Source organism: Miscanthus floridulus, chromosome 1, assembly GCF_019320115.1.
Source record: "Miscanthus floridulus cultivar M001 chromosome 1, ASM1932011v1, whole genome shotgun sequence".
Taxonomy (NCBI): Eukaryota; Viridiplantae; Streptophyta; class Magnoliopsida; order Poales; family Poaceae; genus Miscanthus; species Miscanthus floridulus.
In genome coordinates this window covers 133,026,785-133,033,837 of record NC_089580.1, presented here as the reverse complement: position 1 = coordinate 133,033,837, position 7,053 = coordinate 133,026,785, and positions in this window count along the sequence as shown.

The following is a 7,053-nucleotide window of genomic DNA, read 5'->3' as shown; positions in this document are numbered from 1 at the left end:
TGGAAAGGATGGGTAGCTTAGCATATTAGTCATTAGAGTTAGCTTAGTAGCTTGGTAGATTTATTGTTACTTTGAGAGCCGTTGTTGCTAAAATGCTAAGTGTCGCATCATCATTGCATGCATGTAGAGAACGCGTTGGTGGAGTTCATGGCTAAGGGCGAGCAGGAGTATGAAGAGGTGATTGAAGAGTAGGAGGAGGAGATCCTCATGCAGGAGGAGGTCCTGGAGCCACCATGGACTGACTAAGTTGACACCGCGCCTGCCCAAGGCAAGCCTCGGTGCATAACCCTTATTTTGAATAATCATTGGATATATATATGTGATGTGCATTTATGTTACACGTGTTTTATGGAAACTACATGCATAGATAACCTACCTATGAGTCCTACTAACATAGGTCGAGTAGCTGCTATGCTTAGACTATCGGTAGCATGAGTAACCTGCCGTTACTCACAACAGGTGATTATTATTATCACTCTTATGATAAAATGGTGAAAGGAAAATGGAGACCGGGCATGGATATGGTACGGGTATTGGTGGGTGTAAGAGGTTGTGTTCTACGGCCAACGGGGCATAGCTTGGTTACACTATTTTTCTTGTCCGTGTCGGTTAAGGACCGACCGTTGCATTGGGTTCTAGTCAAGTCATAGACTTATTATCCTGAGCACATATTTGTTTATGGGAGCAGGGAAGGCTCGTTGCTCTCTTGTCATGGGTTCTGGCTCTTTTCAGACCGACTAATTGGAGGCAGGGATGGTAGAGGTGTAAACACCATACTGAGTCCGGGACTCAGGTGTGGGGGCTTGGAGTCCAAGTTTGGACAGGGACCTAGTGAAATGTTCTAATGGCTAGAGGGGGGTGAATAGCCTATTAAAAATTTCTACAACAACACTTAACAAACCGGTTAGACAATTATGAGGCAAAGCAAGTGTTGCGTTAGCCTACTAAAAATGCAAGCCACCTACCACAATTCTAGTTTCTATAGTTTCTAACCACACAATGGCTATGTCACTACACTAAGTTAGTGTGCTCTCAAAGGCTACCTAAAGAGCCACACTAACCAAACTAACAAGCTCTCACAACTAGCCATACTAAAGAGCTTGATAACTAGTTTATGGTAATATAAAGAGAGTGAGCAAGATGGTTATACCGTCGAGTCGACAAGTGAACCAATCAATCACAAGAATGAATACCAATGAAGACTAATCACCTCGAAATCAAATGATGACACAATGATTTTTTATCGAGGTTCACCTGCTTACCGACAACCTAGTCCTCGTTGTGGCGATTCACTCACTTAGAGGTTCACGCGCTAATTGGCATCATACGCTAAACCCTCAATAGGGTGTCGCACAACCAACACAAGATGAGGATCACACAAGCCATGAGCAATTTACTAGAGTACCTTTTGTCTCTCCGCCGGGCAATGGTCAAGAACCCCTAACAATCACCACGATCAGAGCCGGAGAATATCACCAACCTCCATTCGACGATCCTCACTGCTCCAAGCCGTCTAGGTGGTGGCAACCAATAAGAGTAACAAGTGAATCCCGTAGCGAAACACGAACACCAAGTGCCTCTAGATGCAAACACTCAAGCAATGCACTTGGATTCACTCCAAATCTCACAAAGATGATGAATCAATGATGGAGATGAGTGGGAGAGCTTTAGCTAAGCTCACAAGGTTGCTATGTCAATGCAAATGGCCAAGAGAGTGAGCTAGAGCCGGCTATGGGGCTTAAATAAAAGCCCCCACAAAATAGAGCCATTGTATCCCTTCATTGGGCACTGCTCAGGACGACCGGACGCTCCATTCATATCGACTAGACGCAGGACACCAGCGTCCGGTCGCTTGATGCACGTCACATGGCCCCTGCTTCAAATATTGAGCGCCCGATCCCAATGGTCAAGTGATGACCGGACACAACATAGTGCCATGACCGGATGTAGGACCCCAGCGTCCGATCACTTCCAGTAAGGTTCTAGCTACAACGGGACACGTTAGTTGGATCACGACCGAACGCAAGACCCCAGCGTCCGGTCACTTCTAGTAAGCCTCCACTTGTGACCGGACGTGTCCGGTCATGCCCGACCAGACTCACCCAATGTACGGTCACTTACTGTCTCCTCTGTGTGCTGCTACGTCAACAGGACCAGACGCACCCCACCAGCGTCTGACCACGAAGTGACCCAATGTTCGGTCAAAGATTGACGCCAGTGTCTTCACTGCTTCCACTGCCCGAACGCTCAGGTCTAGATGAGACCAGTGTCTGGTGCACTCTGTGAAACCCTGTCTTTTTTGTACAAGGCGCCGGTGGCACCGTCGGACCGTCTACACTCTACGAGCGGACACTCCGCCGGTGAATTTTCTAAATGTGCCAACCACCAAGTGTATCACCTTGTGCACATGTGTTAGCATATTTTCACAAATGTTTTCAAGGGTGTTAGCACTCCACTAGATCCTAAATGCATATTGAATGAGTTATAACATCTAGTGGTGCTATGATAACCGCATTTTGATACAAGTTCCACCCCTCTTAATAGTACGGCTATCGATCCTAAATGTGATCGCACTCACTAAGTGTCTTGATCACCAAAACAAAATGGCTCCTACCACTTATACCTTTGCCTTGAGCCTTTTTTTCTCTTTCTTCTTTTCAAGTCCAAACACTTGATCATCACCATGGCATCATCATCATGTCATAATCTTCATTTGCTCCACCTCTTGGAATGTGCCACCTATCTCATAATCACTTTGATAAACTAGGTTAGCACTTAGGGTTTCATCAATTTACCAAAACCAAACTAGAGCTTTCACCTAGACACCTTGACAGGAGAGTGATGGGTTGGTCCTGCTTATGCCTAGGGTACAAGCAGAGCATGTGTTTCGGGGTACCTAGCTAGGCACATTGATTCGCGAACCGCTAGGTAATTCAGTATGACTTGTCTATAGTCTAGCACCGTGTTAAGAACTAGAACATGAAATAAGGTGAAATGGATCTATTTGCTTAACTCTTGCTTGAAAGTAGAACATGTGCTTACCTAGAATGGTTAGATAATGAACTAATCATGACTGCTAATAAGAAACATACATAAGGCTTCACTACTAGTATTGCTTTTTGCAAAAAGGAAACCCAACAACCCATAAAACTTATCATATCCTTTGGTGTCGGGAAATTATTCCCACTAGTCGGGTAAGTCTTGCGAGTACATCGTGTACTCATGGTTTATTTACCCCTGTTGTAGGTGCATTTTGAAGAGTAGCTATTGTGTGGAGGATTCTTCTGATAGGCACAGACGGATCCTTGTATTCTACTGTTAAATGTTTATTGTAATTCCGCTGTTTAAATTTCGCACTCTGAACTTAGTATTGTAATAGTATATTTCTAAGAACTCTGGTTGTATGAAATAGACTAAGTATTGTAAACTCGTTCTCATTATTATATCCTGAGAAAAAATATGGATTATTTGAGTTCACTCTTGGGGTGTGCTCGACGGAATCCATCCGTTGTAGCTTGCTTTCGGGGTACTTAGTGTTTAGTGAAAGACGATCGTCTCCGAAAGTGTGTTATTTCGAACGGTTCTGTCACAGACATGTAGGGGTTTAACCCAGATATCAAGACGCATACGACCATGCGTACATGATGGGCTAGACCCGAGCACCTAATTCCTATGGTCGGTTCCTAGAATCCCTTCTTTCTTTGTTAGAGTGCAGGGTTAGATCCAGACCTAAACGAATCTACTAACCGATAAACGCGCACCATAGCCACTATAGAAGAAAATATACAAACGAGAATGACATCGAGGCATGATGTTTTTAACAAGGTTCGGCGATGTGCCTACATCCTTGGGGCATGTGACTACGGATGCTCCTCAAAATAAAATAGCAGCTACACCAGCATCTGAGCGATCCCGCGGCCTTGCCGTCACCCAAACCAGCCAATAAGTCGTCTCATGGTTATAAGAGGGGTTGCTTCATATTTATAGTCCAATATGATGCAGAGTTCGACTCTAACTCTATTGTAGCCCTAATACAACTCAAATTATAGCGTAACTAAGCTATACACATATTCAACATATATCTAACATTCTTCGCCTCATGTGTACGTCTTAGTGATTTCCTAAAGATAGTCGGTTCCTATTTATTCTCGTGCTCAATCTAGATGCAATATCTCTTAGGAACATATCTAGGCCTCGCTTTTAACTAGTATCCCCACGAGCACCATGAAAGCATCTTTTCGATCTTTCTTGTATAAAACTTGATATTTTACAAGATCTCTTAGGAATACCTTCCCCTGTGAGGTAGGCAAGCTATATGCAAAATTTGATGAACTTTAGAGTTTATTTTCTTGGGTAAATTTACCTTTTGCTTCAAACGTTTTCAGTTTGGAATATGCGAAACCAGTTTGACCCGATTCTCGCAAAATGAACCACTACTCTCCGGTCCCACGTACTAGCATACATTTGCAATTTGCAGACTTTGTGATGGACGTAGGTGGTGTTTAAATCTAGAAAGTAAAGTTTAGAGATGTCACATCGAGTGTCACATGGGGGTGTCGCATGGGGTGTTTGGATATTAATAAAAAAACAAATTACAAAATCCGTCGGTAATCCGCGAGACAAATTATTAAGCCTAATTAATCCATCATTAGCATATGTTCACTGTATCACTACATTGTCAAATCATAATTCGTGTCATAAATTAGTCGCAATCTGTGTAATTATTTATTTTTTAATCTATATTTAATACTCTATGCATATGTCTAAACATCCGATGCGATAGGGAGTAAACTTTACGGCATAGTTGCAATGGCAACTACAGTGTGTAGGACTGTAGGCGATACCCATCCATTCTTCCATTTTGTTAATTACTCAATTATGTTAAGGGAAAATTGTTCTGTAGCATCGAAAGATCCCGACTTCCGTAAAATACCATTGAAAGACATCGGTCTCGTAAAATACCACTGAAAGGTGCACACGTGAACTAAAAGCACCATTCTGTTAGATTTGAGCGTTAGATCTGTTAACTTAGACCAAAATACCCCCAAACTGGTAAGCTCTAAAAACATAAAAATCAAGCCCCAAACCGGTACAGGAGCTCTAAAAACATAAGAATAAAGTACAGGGCATGAACTGACAGCATTTTAACACATACAAGTCACCATATGCACTAAATATTAACCAAGCACATGAAAAATATTCTGGTTCAACACATGGACTAATATTGACCAACACATATTGCAACCTATTGACACAACCTGAAAATAATAGAAGATATGGGATCTGAATTTAGTGTTTAAATATGGAGAGAACATAAAAAATAATACATTCTGTACATTCTAAAAATTATGGGTAGAACATGAAAACAACAATTAGTATACCATGAAAGTGGGGCAACCAAGAAGTTTCTTTGCATGAACTTTCCATCCACACTCTGAATCTGCACATCTTGCCCTATATCTTGATTTATCACTATGCTCTATAAATGTTTGAAACTCCCTTGTTATGGCATATTGCTTAATCATCAGTACGAAGGCCTTTTTGTCAGTAAATGTTGAACCTTCCTTTATATCAGGGTTGTCTCTGTCATATGTAGTGAATGCAACATATGGAGCATCTTGCATCATGGTGGCTTCATCACTTGGCACTGCCTCAGGATCTGTAGCTTCAGTTACATTCTTGCTTCTCTATTTTCTTCTTTTCTTGCTGCACTTTCTCATTGCTTCCTACTTCAGGTAGCTTCCTGAAATACCTCCACTCTTCATCAACTCCAACTGGATCATCTCCCTCATTGTCAACACCCGGCTCCATATATTGGTCACCTTCCTCCTCCTCTTCTACTCTAGAAGGACCAGCAGCTGTAACACCAAGTTGAGGTTCCATGGCCCATTCTAGACCATCCAATTCTGGACTCACATGCATCTCATTGAATTTTTCTGTGACCTGAAGTTGTAAGTCATTCTCTTCATCTGTCACTTCTCTTTCATTCTCAATCAAAGCCATATCAACATGCTCACATCTATCTACGGTCATGATAAACTCCACCATTTTTTAGGCTCGCAGCAAAGTTAGAAGCTCTTGGTCCGTACCAAGGCGAATTGTTAGATTATTCTCACCCACAAACCAAAAGTTTGCCTCCTGATAACTAGCCCAACTAAAGTGCTTGAACACACCATTCTCCATATCAATGATGGAGTACTCTTCTGTATCCACCCATCAGTCCAAGCATCTACCCTTTTTGTACACAGATCGACCATCCTCAACAGTTGAGTAGGAAGAAACATCAATCACTACTTGACATGCATTGTTTGGATCGATCCTGAAATAGTAGCAGTGCAAAAAAAAAAAATAGCACTGCTTCTAGATACCCTTTCTCATCGTTGACCATCCTCATACCACGTGAAATCGCACACACAAATCGGACTTCGTAACTAATTTCAGTTGTACTACGAACTATGAAGTAGATAGCTAGGGTTTCATTCTTACCCGTGGGGGATCTCAGATTGATGCATTGTTCCACCGCATGCGCACTGGAGGAGGAGTCACGGTCGGCGCAACACGCAGCCGAGGAGGAGGAGGTGGTGGACGGCGCAGGCGGCGCGGCCTCCGCGTGACGAGCGGCCCGCGGTGGACGGCGCGGCCTCCACACGAGGAGCGGCCTACGTGCAAAGAGGAAGCCGCGGCGGCCCGCGTAGGAGGCCCTCCGAGCTCCCAGGCGGCCGGCGGATGGGCGGAGGCGGCACGGCCTCCGCACGACGAGCAGCCCACGACGGACGGCGCAGGCGGCGAGGAAGCCGCGGCGGCAGGCGCAGGAGGCCCTCGGAGCTCCCAGGCGGCTGGCGGACGGGCGGAGGCGGCGCTCCCAACAGAACCGAGAGCGGCGCGGCAAGACAGACCGGCAGAACCAGGCGTGCACGGCGCAGCAGAGGACAGGGATGAGGATAAGGCAAGGGTACAAATGTCATTTTCCCTTTGGAGTTTAGGTAAAATTAACGCTTCTGAGTGTAAAACCTGACAAAGTGCTATTTACGGTTAATGATGATAACTTTCGGT